The following is an 18242-nucleotide window of genomic DNA, read 5'->3' on the forward strand; positions in this document are numbered from 1 at the left end:
TATTACTGTTCTATAATCTTCATCTCAATGGGGTCGCTGGGAAGTTTCATGACATCATTTATGTAAAGGTCTTAGCAAGTGCTCCATAAATGGTAGCTCATAGACTAATGAGGCTGTCTGTAAAGTGGCAATTAAAGGGCTGATGGTGATACCCAGAAATAGGAGACTGCAGATTCAGGATAGCTGACAGGCAATGTTTCCATCCTGGGTACCAGCTCTGACCTCGATGAATCAGAGAGGCAAGGAATTCCCGGTTTGTTCATCTGACCATCACTGTGTACGTGAGCATAACCCCATAACTGGGACTCATTCTGAATCCATGGTAAACTCCTTCCCATCTCCTGGTGATTCTCCAGGCTCTCTCTTCTACACTCTACCAGACTATGCGCCCTTTGGAACCGAGTTAGCACCCGGGGTAGGAACTGTCAGAAACTCTCAGGGAAATGCATTTCTGCCCTCCATAGCTGTGGGGCTGACAGGAGTGAGGGGAAAACCCCCCAGAGAAGGCTGGGTCCACATCCATCCCCTCTTTCTCTCCTTTCTGCAATTCAGCAAAGGCTCAATTATTTGAAATTTCTCTCCAAAGTTTCACTTCCTGGGCTCCTTTTAGGACTGCTAAGCCCATAGTAATCAGCATTTTCAGCAACATCAGCATTTTAGAAACAGTATGTCGGACACTGTTGGAAGTCCTGGTGACCAGGGGAGGTGTTGTTTTGTTGTGGCATTTGGAACTGATGTGTCATGAGAGAACTCAGGCCATATCCTGGGTGTGTGGGGTGACGAGAGGGTGGCCAACTTCCTAACAATGTACGTGCAGCAGAAGAAAAAGTATAGCTAGCTTTCATGTCACACCCCCCCGCATGCCAGGCTCTATTCTAAGAGCATTACATGATCTAATTCATCTACTCCTCACAATTCCACGAGGTAGGAACTATTATCATCCTATTTTGCAGATGAGAAAACTGAGGCACAGAGAGGTGAAGAGACTTGTTCAGTGTATGGCCAGCAAGTCATTCCAAGATCAGATGGATAGGAAGCAGCTGAACCAGGTCTGGAACCTGGATTGGTCTGGCACCGTGAGCCTGTTCCTGCTTCTGTGCTTGTGGAAGAAAGTTAGAAAAGGGGAACCTCCTGAGCCCTGGGTAGAGATTAGGGTACAGATTAAACAGAGGTAGATTAAAAATATCTGCGCTGCCAGCTGTTGGCTCTGTGCTCACTTCGCTTCTCCGAGCCTCAGTGTGCTCATCTGTAAAATGAGAATAATAATGCCTACGTCATGTCCAGGATTTCAGTAATGATTCTTTTGATTGCAGGTAACATAAACTCGATTATAACCAGCTTCAGCCAAAAAAGGTTTTGGACTGAAAAATTTAGGAGGTAGTTCTAGATTCAGACACAGTCCATGCCAGAAGCTCAAGGGAGGTTGTCATGAATCTGTCCCTTCTGTCTCTTGACTGTTTTCTTTCATGTCAGGTTTATTAGCAGGCTGGGTCTCTCCACAAGGAGGCAGAAATGGCCAATTAAGCAACCTCAAGGCAAAATGATGACTTCCTTCCCAAAACTTCCAGCAAAAATCCCAGGATTGGGGCTGGCCTCGTGGCTTAGTGGTTAAAGTTCTGCATGCTCCACTATGGTGGCCTGGGTTTGAAGGTTCGGATCCCAGGCGTGGATGCTGTGGAGGCATCCCACATACAAAGTAGAGGAAGATTGGCGCAGATGTTAGCTCAGGGCTAATCTTAAAGCCAAAAAAAAATCCCGGGTTTAGCTCCCATTGGCCTGGCTTGGGTCACATGCCCAGCCCTGAAACCATCCTGGCTGCTCTGATTGGCCAAGCCTGAGTCACATGCCTCCACCAGGAGTCAGGGGGTGGGGTCAGCCCCTCCTAAGTCACAGGGACTAGGGGTGGGTGACGGATGGTTCTCTAAAGGAAAATCAGGGCGTGTTTAGCAGAATAACAGGCACTGGGGCTGGACAGGCACAGATGCCCGCTTCCTCACGGAACTATGGTTAGGATTAAATCCGACTGTGTGTGCAAAGTGTTTGGCTCTGGTGGGTGCTCAGGAACTGAGTCACCGCCTTTCCTTCCTCTCCTCTGAGAAACGCAATTTACCAAATTCAGGCCAATTGCTTCCTTGTTCTCTTGGGGAAAACAAGAAGGTCCAGAGAGGGGAAGAGACTTGCCCAAGGTGACCCAGTAACCAGCTGCAGAAGCCAGTCGATCAATCAGAGAACCCCTGTCTCCTGACCTCAAACAAATTCTTCTGAAACAAATTCTTCTTAAAGTCTAGCTGAGAACTTTAAGATCCCCGCTAACCAAGGGAGCTATCTTTGCATTGCAAAGGGAAGACTGGAAAATTGCAAAGCCCTTCAAACCCAGAGGAAATGCATGCCACTGAGGTTGGGCTCCCGGGCTGTGCAACAAGCTATGGACAGGGTAGACCGGAACAGAGTGCCTGGTCCGGCTCCCACTCCATCACATTATGGATGCAGCCATTTCCTCTGGGGACTCTGCCCTCTGGGTGCTAAGAGGTCCAAGCAGTCATTCTTCATTTAGCTGCCCAAAGTAGGCAAGACCGCCCTTCCTCTGCTTTATTTCCTGCTCAGTTTGTGAGAGCAGAAGTGCATCCTTCAGGGCCAAAGGGTCAAGCAGCAAGCCTGCTATTTAGAGTTGTCAAAATTGACCCTTCCAGGCTGGCCTGGACCCAGTTCCAAAGCTTCTGGCCTTGGACAGCTGGTCTGACTTCCCGGTCTAAAGTTAGTCAGATTGGCCTGCACGAAAAAGTCTTTGTTTAAAGGAAGGCGCACAAGAAAGGCAGATATCAAGGTGGAATGGCGAGACCGGGTCCCTCCATCCCCCTTAAGTGAAGCGCGGACGTGTAGCGTCACACTGCAGGAGAAGTGTAGGTCACCCTCTGGCCTTCCTTGGGGGCGGTTTGGAGCCAGATGAGATGGAGAGAACTTTAAAAATGCTCAGTCTGTTATTCCTGAGCAAATAATCACGGAGCTCACCAAGATATGCATGAAGATGCTCATTACTATCATTATGTGTGATGGTAAAAGACTGAACAATGCAAATGTCTAACCATAGGGGACGGGTTAAGTAAATTACGGTACATCAATGGGATGCACTAGTATACAGATGCTAAGATCACATCAGAGAATACGGAATTATGTGAAAACTGATCATGGTGTGTGAATGTTAAGTTAAAAAAGCAAGTTATAAGAGACTAAGTGTGCTTAAATTCATTTGGTGAAAAAAACATACCTATTCATGTATTAAAAAGCTTTATGTAGTTATATCTGGGATAGGTGGGAAGGAGAGGGAAATTTGTGGGTGCTTTTGGTTTTACTTATCTGTATTTTCTAGCATTTCTTTAGTAAATTCCCACTACTTTGTTAATTAGGAGAAATGCCCAATAATTTTATAAAAGGATTTGTGTTTGGTTTCGTTTTGGAAAAGCACTTTCGTTTATTAAAATATCACAACCAGAAGTGAGATTAAATTTCTCTCTCTCTCTCTCTCTGGCTAGGATGCGTGGAGAGGAATGGGGAGGGAGCAGCAGCAACAGCCGCAGAGCAGTGCAGCGCAAGAAGGTTGCTGAGCCCAGGAGACTGAACCCGTTTGCTGTGTGACCCTGAGCAAGTCACTCAGCATCTCTGGGCCTCAGTTGCTACATCCATAAAATGAAGCATTTGGTTACATTATCTCTGGAATTCTTCCCAAGGCTGAAATTCTATGTGTGGATAAGTTGGGTGAGCTCCAATGAATGTTTATATATGCTCCAGGAGAACATGTAATGGCCCAGAAATGTGTTCAGCATAAATTATTTTTGTCTCTCCAGCCCTGTGAGACTGCTGAAAACTCTGCTTAGCTTCTGTTCTTCTTAGCGTCTGCTTTCTGCTCAGCTTCTCAGTCTTTCCATCTAGCTCCCTAGGAACTGGTAAATTCATGGGAAAAAGCACATAGAAAGCTGGGGTCACCTCCATGTGTTTCTCTTCACTCTGGGATCTTGGTCCTTCAAGTCCTGGCTTCCTGGAGAGCTCTTTGGTGCCTTCTAACAGATTTAATTTTCTTTTTAACAATTTTATCCAGATTTTCTAGTTGTTTATTGAGAGGATTGATCTCTACAAGCTCGTTTGTCATGGGCAGAAGTAGAAGTCCCTTCATGTGTTATTAAGTGAAAATGCTGTCATAAAATGGTGTGGACGGTGGGATTCTATTTATATGCAAAACACGTGCATGTGTTTATGCAGAAGAAATAGAGAAAGAACAAAAGCTACACACAGCGCTCATCTCTAGCTAGGTTTTCGTTTTTTAACATTTAGTTATATTTTTCAACTTTTGTACAATGGACACTGAGAATGTCCAAACTGGGGTTGACTTTTGAGGCCACTTACACCCATTTTTAAAACGGGTAAACTGAAGTCAAGAACATTTAAGTTCATTTCAACTTAACCATTATTGGAGGCTTGCTGCGGGCAGAGAACCATGTGAGGGGCCTTGGAGCACCCAGAGGAACGTAACACCTGGTCACTTATTCCTCCATCTCGAGGGTCTCCAACGTGTGCTGGACTGTGGATGTGAGGGTGGAGATGGCAAGAATCTGCCCCCAAGATACTCTAGCTGGGGAGAAGGATCTCCAAATAAACCATCCGAGGAATGGTGTGATGAAGGCTACAGTGACGATGTGGCAGAGACTGTGGGTTGCCTCTTAATAACCATTCTTCCAGTCTCCAACTAAAAGATTATATTTCCATCCTCCCTTGATGCAAGTTGTGGTCATGTGACTAAATTTTGGCCAATGAGATGTAAGGGGAAATGTTGTGGGGATTTCTGGGGCATCTTTTTAAAGGGAACAAGCAAACTTCCCTTTCCTTTTTTCTGCTGTTTGGGATGTAGATGTGATGGCTGGAGCTTTAGGAGCCATTCTGACCCATAATGTCACTGTCACCTTGGTAAGGGAGCCCCATACTAGGATGATGGAATAGATGAAATAGCCTTAGTCACTGACACCATGGAGTTACCATATCAGCCCTGGGTTGCCTGTCTCCTTCTTTTTTTTTTTTTTTTTTGCTTGAGAAAGAAATAAACTTCTATCTTGCTTATGCCACTGTTGTTTTGGATTTTCTCTTAGAGGCAGATAAGCCCAATCCTAACTTATACAAATCCTAAAAATAAAGTGCTATGGGAACAAAGAAATGGAGGGAGGGAGGAATAACTATGTCCATTCTTAAGCATCACGGAAGTCAGCGTAAGTGTGAAGGATGTGAAGAGTTCGCCAGGGCGATGGGCAGGATTAAGAAGGAAGAGAGTGGGGCTGGCCCGGTGGCACAGTGGTTAGGTTTGCATGTCCCACTTCGGCAGCCCGGGGTTCGCCGGTTCGGATCCCAGGTGCGGACATGGCACTGCTTGGCAAGCCATGCTGTGGCAGGCATCTCACATATAAAGTAGAGGAAGATGGGCATGGATGTTAGCTCAGGGCCAGTCTTCCTCAAAAACAAAAAAAGTAGGAAGAGGGTTTCTGGCAGAGTGGACCATGCAGGGAGCATGGGCACAGGGCTGGGAAAGTGCACTGGGGTGTTGGAGTGAAGCAGCCTGGATTCCAATCCCATCACAATTTTTAGCAAGTCACTTCACCACTCTGGGCCTCAGTTTCCCCATCTGTAAAATGGGGATAATAACAGTGTCAACCTTATTGAGTCAGAGTGAGGATTACATGAGTGGGAGTGAGGATTGCATAAGTTGATGCATATAAAGTGCCTGGCAGATGGGGAGTGGTCAGTCAAGGCTGGTGTTACGTGCTTATCTGTAAAATGGGATAATCACAGTCCCACCGTAGGGTGGCCAAGGTGTGGAGCACAGCGCAGGGCTTTATGCACAGTGGGCGCTCCACTACAGCCCTCTTTCTCTCCCTTCCCTCAAGATGTCGCCAATCAATATTAAACAATTCATCACCAAGCCCTACTCTGTGCCTGGCCCTATGCCAGGAGGTCGCTGATTCCAGGACGAGTCAGACCTCATCCCTGCCGTCTCAAGGGGAGGAAAGGAGCATAGAGAGACCAGCGTAAGACGGTGTGAAAGTGCCACCGCGGTCCAGTTGCAGTCCACGTACCCAGGTGAGCAAAACAGCTCACTTTATTTTCTGCTGGGTGAGCTCAGTCTCTGCTGTCATCTCCCATTTCGGGGGGGTGCGGGGGTAACTGTAACCTCAGGTAAATTGAGTTGTTCCTGTTTCCCGGGGGCAGTATCTCAGTTCTAGAGATCCTTTGGGCAGCCTCTGGGGCGCATCATTGTTTATCCACGCTGGCATCTGTTGAGACATCTCTGTTCCTAGCTGAGGTCACGCAGCCACACAGGTGGCTGCTAAGTGGTCCCTTGTTCCTAAGCCTCATCCCCTCTCTCAGCTGCTTCCAGGGCCCTCCCAAGGGCACCGGAACCATCGCTCAGCTCCCGTGGCCCCTGGGGCAGAGAGCTCTGTCAGACACACGAGGTTCCTCTGCTCAGCGCACGCAGCCAGTTCTCCTCTAGAGAGCCCGCCTAGGCAAAGAGCACAGGTCCTACATGGTTTCTACATGCAATTTCCTTGAACTTCTCTGAGGATTTGGGGTCTGTCTCCCAGCTCGGGGCCATGCCCCGAGAAGGGGCAGGTTCAGTGGCCCCTTCCCCTGGGGCTGGTACCCTCCTCCTGCCTGGCTGCTGTTGCTCCAGCTCTCTCGCCCTTGTCTGGAAACTCTTGTCTAGTTCAGGGAGGCGGAGCCTTGCTCCCAAATCCCGTGCATCTTCCCGTAAGAGTCACGTCGTCAATGCACGGGAGCCTTTTCCTGCTGCCCTTGAGGACCTAGACTCTTGAAACTCCAAAGCCAGGAAGAGACTCTGGTTTCTCTTTTTCTGGAGGGCCAGAAAAGGACAGTAGCCTTGAGACAGTAGCCTAAGTTGGAGGGATGGAAGGCTCTTGGTTAACAGAAACCAGCAAGAATGAAAAACGACCCAAAGAGCTGCCTCCACGCCCCCACCAGGGTGGCTGAAATTAAGAAGACTGACAACAGCAAGTGTTGGCAGGGTGTGGAGCCGCTGGAACTCTCGCACACGCCTGGTGGGAATGCAAAGTGGTACAGGCACTTGGGGACACTGCGCGGCCACTTTAACAAGCATAGATCTGCCCCATGACCCAGAAATTGTACTCCTAGGCTTATCTTGAAGATAAACAAAAACATATGTCCACGAAAGACGGTACAGAAAGCATAACAGCTTGAGTCATACTAGTCCAAACTGGAAACAGCTCAAATATCCACCATCAGAAGTTTGAAGAAACAACTTGTGGTACCTCCATTCTATGGGATACAGCAATAAAAGTAGATGGACAATTGCCGCCCACAACAACATGGAAGAAAGTCCAAATTGTTATTTTGAATAAAAGAAACCAAACAAAAAAGTAAATATACAATTCTACCATATGAAGTTCAATCGCTGGCAGAACTAATCGATGGTTTTAGGAGGGGTTGCCTCTGGGGGGAGGGGGAGAGGGAGGGGCTGTGTGGACCTAGAAGGGACACCGGAAGCGAGTGCTGGAGAAGGTCTATACTTTGATCTTTGGGATGGTAACACGGGCATATAGATAGGTAAAAATTTTAATCTTCGTGCATTTTATTATATGTAAATTATACCTCAATTAAAAAAAATCTAATTTTCCTTAAAAAACACAGAGGCTAACATTTAAAAAATAATACGCTACCCTCGGTGCTAGAAACAGGTAAGCACGCAGCACTGTGAGAGCCCGGGAGAGGCAACACCCGCACTGTGTGTGCGGAGGGGATGGGACAGAGGGGGCCCCCAAGGAAGGCTTCCCGGTGGAAGTGATGGCTAGACTGCCCTCGGAAGGACTTGAGCTGAAGGTCAAGCAAAGAAGAAGCCTAAGGATATTGCAGGTGCGGGGAATGGCACGCAAAGGCGCTGGGCGGGTCCCAGGAGAACTGGCCTGAGAGAGGTGGGGTGTGAGGCGGCACACGGCAGCAGGAGCCGGATCTGACCGAGCTCATAGACCAAAGGGAGGCGTGAAGACGTCAGATCTGCACTTTGGCAAAGCTCACCCGGGAAGTAGGGAGGAAGGTGGTGCAGAGGCGGCTGCCACCATCCAACAGGTGGGGAAGTGTGGCTTGAACCAGGGCAGGGGCAAAGGGGATTGAGGTGGGAGAAAAGCTTCCAGGGATCTTGAGAAAGAAGGCTTTGTAAACCATCACACTGGGGGACAGGGAGAGGAAACAGCTAAGGAGCCTCCTGGGCTCTTGCCCTTCACGTCAGGGTGGAGCCATTTGCTGAGAAAAAGATTGGAGGAGGTAACATCTGGAAGAGTGGTAGTGGCTGGCCGGATATTGTTTTTGCCTGTTCGGCCCTTGCTCCCCTTTTTCTCGTGACAGAACCCTGCTTTTTGTAGGGAGAACTACTCCTTCCTACCCTCAGGCCACGTACCTAAAGTGAGGGTGACCCCACCTCTCAGCTGCAAACCACGTGACCCTCGCCTGGCCAATCAGCACGTTCCAGCTCTCCGGGGAAACACTGGGACTGGTTCAGGGATGGGCACGTGACCCAGACGGACCCACTGAGAGTGAGCCCTGGAAAGTCTGCTGGAACTCTTGGGAAAGAAGCCTGTCTTTTCTGCTGGGGGTGCTGAGCTGGTGGAGCCTGGAGCTGCTGATCGCCCTCTTTGCCACCAAGCAGGGGAAAGCCTGCCTGAGGATGAAGCCAGCTCTTGAGAATGAGAAAGAATGAGAGCCAAAAAAATGAGAGAGTGGTATGTCTGATGATATTTTGGAGCCCCTAGATCCAGCCAAGCCTGAAGCCTAACCTGGCCTTTTCGTCTTTGTGAGCAAATGTATTCTCTTCTTGGAGTAATTCTGTTTGAGTTGGGCTTTTCGTCACTTCTAACTGAAAGAGTTAATAATGAATATAGGCTCCACTAAAATGCTTTTGTGTGGGTACAGAGCTTCTGTTTGGGAGGATGAGAAAGTTCTGGAAATGGATACTGGTAATGATTGCATAACATTGTGAATGTACTTAATGCCAGTGAATCGAACACTTAAAAATTGGTTAAAATGGTAAATTTTATGTTAGTATATTTTACCATAATTTAAAAAATTTTTTAAAAAGCTCCCATAAATATGCTTACATAAGCTTTAGGTAAAGCTGTAAACATAAAATGGCTTCACGGAAGATGTGCATTTTGAGATGGAGCTTGAAAGATAACTGAGCAAGATCTGGTGTGGAAGGGGGGGGGCGGTATTTGAGGTGGAGGGAACGGCACAAACAAACCCTTGGAGGGAGGAAAGTAAAATTTGCATCCAGGGGAGAGTAAGTGGTCAAGTTGGCCTGAGTGGTTAGCTCCATGGAACCTCCCCCCTGCCCCACCCCGCCCCAGCAGGTGAGCATGGTGTTAGGAACACATGTTTGGCCCCTCTGCCCCCATTCATATGTTGAAGTGCTAACCCAGTCCCAGGGTGATGGTGTTTGCAGGCGGGGCTTGTTGAGGTCATTAGGGTTGGACGAGGTCATGAGGGTGGGGCCTCAGCATGGGATTAGCGGCCTTATAAGAAGAGACACCAGACTCACTTCCCCTCTCTCTCCGTGTGCACACCCAGAGGCGAGGCCAGGCGAGGACACAGCGAGAAGGCAGCCAGCTACGAGCCGGAGGAGGGTTCTCACCAGAACTAAACCCTGCTGCCACCCTGATCTCGGGCTTCCCGCCTCCAGAACTGTGAGAAGATAAATTTCTGTTCTTTAAGCCACCCAGTCTCAGGTATTTCATGGCAGCCCAAGCAGGCTAAGACACATGACGTTGTACATTTTACAGATGGAGACGCCGAGGCCCAGAGAAGTTAGGTAATTCTCTGAGTCACACAGCCTTTAAGTGTCAGAGCCCAGGTGAAAACCTGGCAATTGGGTGTTTTGACAGGTGCACAGGGATGATGGGAGGCCAGTGGGGTTCCTCTGAGGGAGGTTCCCGGAAGAGGGGAGCAGAGTTTTTAAATGGGGAGGTGGCTTGGTGGAGAGGCTGGGGCATGGGAGAGTCTGAGACGGGGCAGAGTGAGTCCCCAGGAGGCTGCCAGGGGTGTGTGAGGGCAAAAAGGAATCGTAGCTGGAGTGGAAAGAATGAGCAAGTTCTGGGTGTGGACGAGGCCTGGCTTAAGGAATCCGAGAGGTGGAACTGTGGCTGGGTTGTGTGGAGTGAGAGATCTTGGCCCTGGGGCCAAAGTCAACCACTGCGCCTAAAATAGGAAGAGGGGCTAATTTTTCCTCTTGGGTGGTTGTAGTTTATTCACAATTTTGTTCAACCATCACCGCTATCCATTTCCAGAACTTTTCCATCACTCCAAGAAAACAACTCTATCTCCCAGTTCCCTCTTCCCCCATTTCCTGACAACCACTAGTCTACTTTCTGTCTCTATAGATGTCCCTATTCTGCACTGTCACATAAACGGAATCAGCTCTGCAGTATGTACCTAACGGGACTGCCTTCTTTCACTTAGCATACTGTTTTCAGGTTTACCCGTGTTGTAGCCTGTGCCAGGATTCCGTTCCTTCTTATGGCTGAGTACTATCCAGTGAACGCACAGTCCTTAACTGGCATATCCATTCATTAGTTGATGGACACTTGGGTTTCCTCCCTTTGGCTGTTATGGGTAATCTGCTGTGAACATTCTCGTACAAGTTTTTGTGTGAATCTATGCCTTTTATTCTCTTGCTTATATACCTGGGAATGGAATTGCTGAATTATATGGTAATTCTGTTTTAACTTTTTGAGGAACCACCAACCCGATTTCCAGAACGGCTACACCACTTTACCTCTCTTGGGCAATGTTCCAGGGTCCCAGAGTCTCTCCATCCTTGCCAACACTTGTCTGTTTCTTTTCTTTTATTACAGCCATCCTAGCGGGTGTGAAGTGGCATCTCACTGTGATTTTTATTTGCGTTTCCCTAGTGACTAATGATGTCGAGCATCTTTTTATGAGTTTATTGGCTATTTGTATATCTTCTTTGGAGAAATGTCTCTTTGGATCCTTTGCCCATTTTTTAGTTGGGTTGTCTGCCTTTTTATTGTTGATTTGTAAGAATTCTTTATATATTCTAGATACTGGATCCATATCAGATATAGGATTTGCAAATATTTTCTCCCCTTCCCTGGGGTCCCCTTTTTCTAATTTACACCAGGGCTTCTTTGGGGCTGATAGGGACCTTAACCCCTCAGCCGGAGCACCGGACACTCTCTCACTGTGAAAACAGAAACAGTCTCTCAGAGGGCTCGCCGGAGAGGACGTGGTAGCGTCTCCATCTCTTTACGGTGGGTTCTCCACGGCCAGGCACTCAGGGTATAAACTGAAGATAACATGGCCCCTCCCTCTCGCGTTCCCCATTTCATGAAGGATACCTACAATCACCCAGACTCTCAAGCCCAAAACTCAGGCGAGGCCTTCACTCCGCCCCTCTCAGGCCACCATCCAATCAGCCACCACAGCCGGTCACCCCGCACGCCCTCCCGTTTAGGCCACGGTTACCTGAATGATTTCAATAGCTTCACAATTGTCTGCAGACCTTACGGCTTGCTTCTTCCAGTCGGTTCTCCCCTGCGTCAGCACACGAGCGGAGTGACTTTTCTTAAGTGGAAATCCCATCGTGGGGCTCCCCTTGTGGACAACTTCTCAGTGGCTGTTGTCAAGAGAGGAGGTGCCAGGCCTGCCTGAGTGCTTCTTGCTCCCACCGTTCTCTCCACCCTCCTTCTTAAAGTGACTCAGCCCCACTGAAGCTTCTCCCAGTTTCCCGGCTCACCCGCCCCCACGCTGGGCAGAAATCATTCGCTCTGAAATAGGGGCTAGTAAAGAAATGGCAGTGGGAGTTCCAGAACGGGTCACAGGTTAGGCGGCAACTGGTGGGGGAGGAGCCGGGGGGGTTTGTGTGGGGAAGGGCAAGGAAGGACGACGTGAGGGGAGGGAACCTCGCTCACACGTGTGCGGTGACACGCTTGGACACGTGTGGACACGCGGGCCCGCCTGGTCCTCGTCTGAGTCACCCAGAGTCTCCTGGGCGTGTGAGAGCCTGAGTCAGCCCGGGGGTGGGGCCGCTTACACTGGCCCACTCGGAGCCTCCTACAGTCCCCTAACCCAAGTGCCAGAGAGGCCAGCAGAGACCCTGCGGCCCCCACCTTCAGCCCTTGGCCTCTACAAACCTGCATTGCTGTCACCTCAAAAATGGAAATGATGACACCCTCCTGGCTTTCATGGGGCTCAAAGCAAACCTGTGCTTGAGAAGCACATCTAGACTTTTGCGTTCACTTTTATAACAGATGGGGAAACTGAGGCTCAAAGAGACAAGTCAGTAGTTTCCAACCTTGACTGTGTCTTAGGATCGCCAGGGGAATTTGCTGACAACAAGGGTCTCTGGATCTTCCCTGCCGGCTTGGGCTAGGCCCTGTCGTCTGTATTTCACATGTGATTCTGCTGAGAAGCAGGGAGCGGCTGACTGCTCCAAGGACGCAGGCAGAAAGCTGTGGGAGTGCCAGCGGTCCCACCTCCTGACCAGGTCTGGTTCTCTTCCCAGAACCCGGAGGTGTGCCTGTGGCCAGAGGGTCACTGAGGTGAGGGCTGTGTGTGGCCGGCACACCTTGCCTTCCCAGAATACCCAGCCTGCTGGGTGGGGTGGGGATGGAGGGGGTGCTGGGGGCAGGTGTATCGGACTCTGGGCACCCTCCTGACTCCCTGCCCACCCTTCCATCAAAACCTGTTCTCTGCACAGGATCTGAGACTCATTAGCACTTAAGTGCAATTTGCCTAGTAATACCAATCTAAAACACGGCCATATCTCCTTCTTTCTTTTCTTCTCTTTCTCTCTTTCCTTCCTCCCTCCCTCCCCCTCCATGGTCTGCTTTCTAATTTTGCACCCGGTCTTGAGCTGTAAATCAGAGTTACATTTCCTCAGGTCTTTGTTCCTTCATTTATTATTTATGCTTCCCACGACTGCTGGGCAAATCCACAAAGCCACAGCTCCGGTCCTGTCCACTCTCAGCCAGCCCTGCCCCCGCCCCCACACAGCTGCAGCTGATTGTGGCTGAGAAAAGCTCACAACCTCCCCCACTGGGCTCACTTTAAAACTCCTGACCTTGGATGTGAGGAGAGCCCTCAGTTCTGGCAGCAATCAGACTCTACCTCCCCTCCTGCCCTCTCCAGTGCTGCTGGACCATTTCACTCCTCTGCTCCCCTAAACCCTTAACGCCTCCTCCCGTCCTCTCTCTGCTTCCCATTCAATGAGACAATCGAAGCAGTGGGAAAGTCCACAGATCCACCACGCACGACCCTCCTGCTGACATCGCCACTCACGGACTCAGCCTTCCTACCTGTTACCACAGGTGAGCTGACCACACACTTAGGCATCTGTGTTGTGCACTGGACCCCATCACCCTTCATCTGCTCAAAGGAGATCTCTCCAGCAATTCGCCCTCTTTTCCCACAGCGTCACTTTTAACCTCCCCTGGATCATTGTCATCAGCATACAAATAAGCCATTATTTCTCCCATCTTTAAAACAACAGCAACAATAACAAAAATCTTCCTGACCCCTCTTCCCGCTCTAGCTACGCATTCGCGTCTTCCTCTTTTAGTTAGTTGTTGCTGTGTGACAATCCAAATCAAACAACCATTGTGTTCTCTCTCCAAGTGGGTGGGTTGATGGGGCTCAGCTGGGTGGCTATTCTGCTTGTGTGGTATCAGTTGGGGCCATATCCTTCCAGGGGCTCCACTGGGCTAGGGTGTCCCAAGGCTGGTGCTTGGTGCTGGCTGTTGAGCTAAGGGCCTCCATTCTTTCCTCCACGCCACCTCTCCAAGTGGCTTGCACTTCTTGCAGCGTGGTGCCTGGCTTCCAAGGGTGCGAAAGCTGCGGGACCTTCTTAAGTCTTCAGCCTGGAACTGGTACAATGTGGCTTCTGCTGCATTCTGTTGGTTAAAGTGGATCATAAGGATAGCCTAGATTCAGGGGAAGGACTTGGGTACCAGGAGGCAAGTTCACTGGAGGCCGCTGAGCAACAACTTCCCACACTCCCCTTGCAGCAAATCTCCTCGCAAGAGCTGTCCATCCTCAGTCTCTCCAATTCCTCCCTCCCATTTGTCTTAGACCCGTTCCAGTCGGGCTTTCAAGGCTGCTGCTCCACAGACGCCCCCTTTGTCAAGGTTGCCAACAGCCAGCACAGGCAGAATCCATGGTCAATTCTCAGTCCTTGTCTTCCTTGGCTTGGCACAATTGACTGCCCCCTTCTTCTCTTGATTTTTGGGACCCTGTGCCGTCTTAGCCTGCCCCCTCCTCGCTGGTCTCTCCTTCTCATTCTCCTTCACTGGTTCTCTTCTCTCCCCAACCTCTTAATGTTGGGATGACCTGGGCTCCGTTCTTGATCCTCTTCTCTTCTTCTGTATCACTCTCTTGGTAATCTCACCCCATCTCATTGCTTTAAATATCATTTGTATGTAAGTGACTCCACATTTATATCTCCAGCCTAGATCGCTCCTGAATTCCAACTAATATCGACTGCTATTGACATCTCCATTGGATATCAGGGCCCATCCAGACCGCTCGTGTCCAAACCTGAACTCCGAATTGCCAACCTCCCAAACCTTGACCTGACCCTGGCGTTCCCTGTTTAGGCTGATGGTAACTCCTATCTTGCAGTTACTCAGGCTAAGAGTCCCAGCATCAGACTCGACTCCTCTCTGTCTCTCACGCCCTTATCCAATCCACCATGAAATTCTGCTGCATCTCCCTTCAGAAGATGTGTAGACTCTGACCATCTCTCGTTTCTCTAAGTGCCACTGCCCTGGTGTCAGCCACCGTCCCCTCTTAGCTGGATGACTTCTCATTGCTCTTTCTGCTTCTGCCCTAACCTCCTATTGCCAACTGATTTACAACAGAGTGGCCAGAGGGGTCCTTTTAAAATCTAAGCCAGATCGTGTCCCTCCTCTGCTCAATACCGTCCGACAGCTCCCATGTTACTCGGCAAGAAAGTCACAGTTCTCACCGTCACCTAAGGCCCCATGTGAGCTGGCCGCCCCGTGACCCCTGACCCCTCCTCCTCTCCCTTTCCCTCACTCTGCTCCAGCTGCTTAGCCTCTGATTTTATCCTTCACACACAGCGGGCACACTCCCACCCCAAGCCTTTGCACAAGCCCCTTCCCCCACCTGGAATGCTCTCCCCTTAGATCTCTGCCAGGCTCCCGCCCTCGCAGCCTTCCAGTCTCTGCTGGAGGTTCTTTGCAAGGCCTTCCCTCACCTCCCCGAGAATTGCCTCCTGCCCTGTCTCTCTGGCTTTCCCAACCTCCCTGGCCCTGCTCTTTCCTCTTGTCAGTAGTTCTTAACCTTCTAACCTACTCTATAATTTACTCATTTACTATGTTTATTGGCTGCCTCATGTTGTTAAAATGTAAGGTTCACCAGGGCAAAAAGTCTTTGTCTCTTGTTCACAGATGTATTCTAATGCCTAGAGTGGAGCCGGCTACCGAGAGGGTGCTAAAATTTTATTTTTTAATTTTCCTATAAGTAGCTTGAATCCTTTTAAGTATCTCAAATCCTCTGTGACACAAGGCAGGGTGTAGACAAGTTCATTCTTGCATTCACTCACCTGTCTAACCCTCCGTCCATCCTCTTGACTGCCCATCCATTCATCTGTATCCATTTATCTGCTTATCGCCATGCATTCATGTCTGTCCGTCTGTCTGTGCATTCGTCCCATCCAACGTATATCCCAGAGACCCGTCAAAAAACATTGCTGAAGCATTTGCTTTCTGCCAAGCACTGCGCTGGGCCTGACAGTCAAATCCATGACGATAAGACTTTGACCCCTGAGGTAGTTGTAAGTGAATAAATAACCGTTCCAGGATGTTCGCATGAGGAACAACAAAACAAAACAGGGCCTGAAGTCTGTTTTTTTTTCTTTTAAATGTTTCTGCCATTTCATGTTTTTATTTTTACTGTTCTGGGGATTTCCCCTGCCTTCTTTCCTTGAGCAGCTCTAAGCGTCTGAGTGGTCTGACCTATGCTGCCACTGTCGTGTCCTCACTCCCAGCCTCACCAGGGAGCGGCTTGCTTCTTTTGTTTTTTAACATTGGCACCTGAGCTAACATCTGTTGCCAGTCTTCTTTTTTCTTCTTCTTCTTTTTCCTCTCTGCAAAGCACCCTAGGATGTAGTTGTATATTCTAGTTGTGAGTGCCTCTGGTTGTGGCGTGTGGGACGCCGCCTCAGCATGGCCCTATGAGTGGTGCTAGGTTCACACCCAGGATCCAAACCAGTGAAACCCTGGGCTGCTGAAGTGGAGCTCGCGAACTCAGCCCCTCGGCCACGCGGCGGCCCCAGCCTGAAGTCTTAATGTCAAGAATGGCACCGTAGGGGCCATCCCGTGGCCGAGTGGTTAGGTTCAGGCACTCCGCTTCGTGTGGCTCAGGGTTTCGCCGGTTTGGATCCTGGGCGCGGACCTGGCACCGCTCATCAGGCCATGCTGAGGCGGTGTCCCACATGCCACAACCAGAGGCACTCACAACTAGAATATACAACTATGTGCTGGGGTACTTTGGGGAGAAGAAGAAGAAAAAACAAATTGGAAATAGATGTTAGCTCAGGTGCCAGTCTTAAAAAAAAAAAAAAAAAAAAAGAACGGCACCGTAAGCGACAGCTGGTGAATTGCTGGGGTGGAGGTGGGCTGGGGAGGGAGAGACGGAAGTTACTCTGGGCACTCTCCTCCTCTGTCGCTGCTTTTGGCTGGCCCTGCCCAGCACAGGGCACAGACCTGAGACATCTGGGTTCTTCTTCCCTCTAGGTCCCTGAGCCCCAGTTTCCTCATCTGCAAAATGAGATAGTAGTACTCACCTGACAGCATCAGCAAACGCACGGGGGAAACGTCTTGAATCGATGGTTCTTAACTCTGGCTGCACAGCCTAGTTCCCCGGGCACCTGGTGCCTGGGTCCCCTCTAAGAGCAATTAAATCTGAACCTCTTGGAGTGGGGCCTGAGCATCCACGTTTTAACTGTTTGGCGGTGGGGCCTGGGCATTGCTGTTTTTTTTTTTTTTTTTTTTAAAGATTTTATTTTTTCCTTTTTCTCCCCAAAGCCCCCCAGTACATAGTTGTGTATTCTTCGTTGTGGGTTCTTCTAGTTGTGGCATGTGGGACGCCGCCTCAGCGTGGTCTGATGAGCAGTGCCATGTCCGCGCCCAGGATTCGAACTAACGAAACATTGGGCCGCCTGCAGCGGAGCGCGCGAACTCAACCACTCGGCCACGGGGCCAGCCCCTGGGCATTGCTGTTTTTAAGAAGCTTCTGGAGGATTCTAATGTGCAGCCAGGCTTATGTACCACTAGAGGCAGAGCCATTTAATCAATGCTCCTTGTCTATGTAATTCACCCTGAATATTGCAGCTGGAGAAAAGCAGATTTAGTTAGAGGAGGTGAGACACTGGTGAAGATGCTGATGACAACATCTTTCAAGGGCTTCACAAGTTGTATGTTTCTTGTTATCTTACTCTTCTTACTATTTTTGATTTTAGCTTGTGTCGTGGGCAAAACTCGTGTTCATACGGTGAATTTTTGGAGGGGGAGTTACAAGAAGTAAAAGTTGAAGAGAAACTCTCAGAGGGAAGGAAGGAGAGATTGAAAGATGTCTTCCTGAGCTAACGGGGCAAGAGTAAATGAAGAAATGGCAAAGAAAAACCCGCGAAAGTACAGGAGAACTGGCCTGAGATTGCATCTCCAGCTGCCCACTGCACGATGGGGGAGCGGACGGGGCAGCGGCTCGCCTCCGTGCAGAGGGAGGGTGGGAGTCTTGGTGGGAACAAGAGAATCAGACCCAGGTTCTACACAGTGGAATACCAGCTCAGGTCCTCCAAGGAGCAGACGCCAAGACAACAGGCGTGCAGGGAATTTGTTGGGGGAGCTCCTTGTGAGGAAGAAAGGGGAGACCCCCAGATCACAGGGCAGGCCAGACACCCCTGAAGGGAGAGGGGGAAGGAAGAGCCCTGGGTGGAAGGAGCCTCCCAGTGCACCGCCGTGTGGAGAAAGTCTTGGCCAGGCCCACGGGGAGCCGCAGAGCAAAGACGGGCCATTAGAGGAGCCCCTTTTGGGAAAGGAAGGCCCAGCTTTGGTACCTCCCCTTGCTCCGTCACTGTCTGGGAGCAGCCTGGGCAGCAGCTGGAGGCTGTCAGCCAACTACACCCTTCCCAAGAGGGA

At 49.8% G+C, this 18242-nt stretch overlaps 1 protein-coding gene across 5 annotated transcripts in view; it reads right to left on the bottom strand.

Annotated features, from left to right (window-relative positions):
* Positions 1–15847, bottom strand: part of HRH1 (histamine receptor H1) — a 97603-nt gene extending 81756 nt beyond the window's left edge. For 2 of the 5 annotated variants that reach the window (XM_070574750.1, XM_070574743.1), the window contains exons 1-2: positions 15647–15823; positions 11548–11698 (exon numbers count right to left, since the gene is read on the bottom strand). The gene's annotated coding sequence lies outside the window, so the exon portion shown is untranslated. Of the gene's footprint in view, positions 1–11547; positions 11867–15646 lie in introns of those variants that run through there. The other 3 variants (XM_070574747.1, XM_070574748.1, XM_070574745.1) reach the window with 3 other exon arrangements.
* Positions 15848–18242: the final 2395 nt, after the last annotated feature.

This window comes from Equus przewalskii, chromosome 15 (assembly GCF_037783145.1).
Source record: "Equus przewalskii isolate Varuska chromosome 15, EquPr2, whole genome shotgun sequence".
NCBI lineage: Eukaryota > Metazoa > Chordata > Mammalia > Perissodactyla > Equidae > Equus > Equus przewalskii.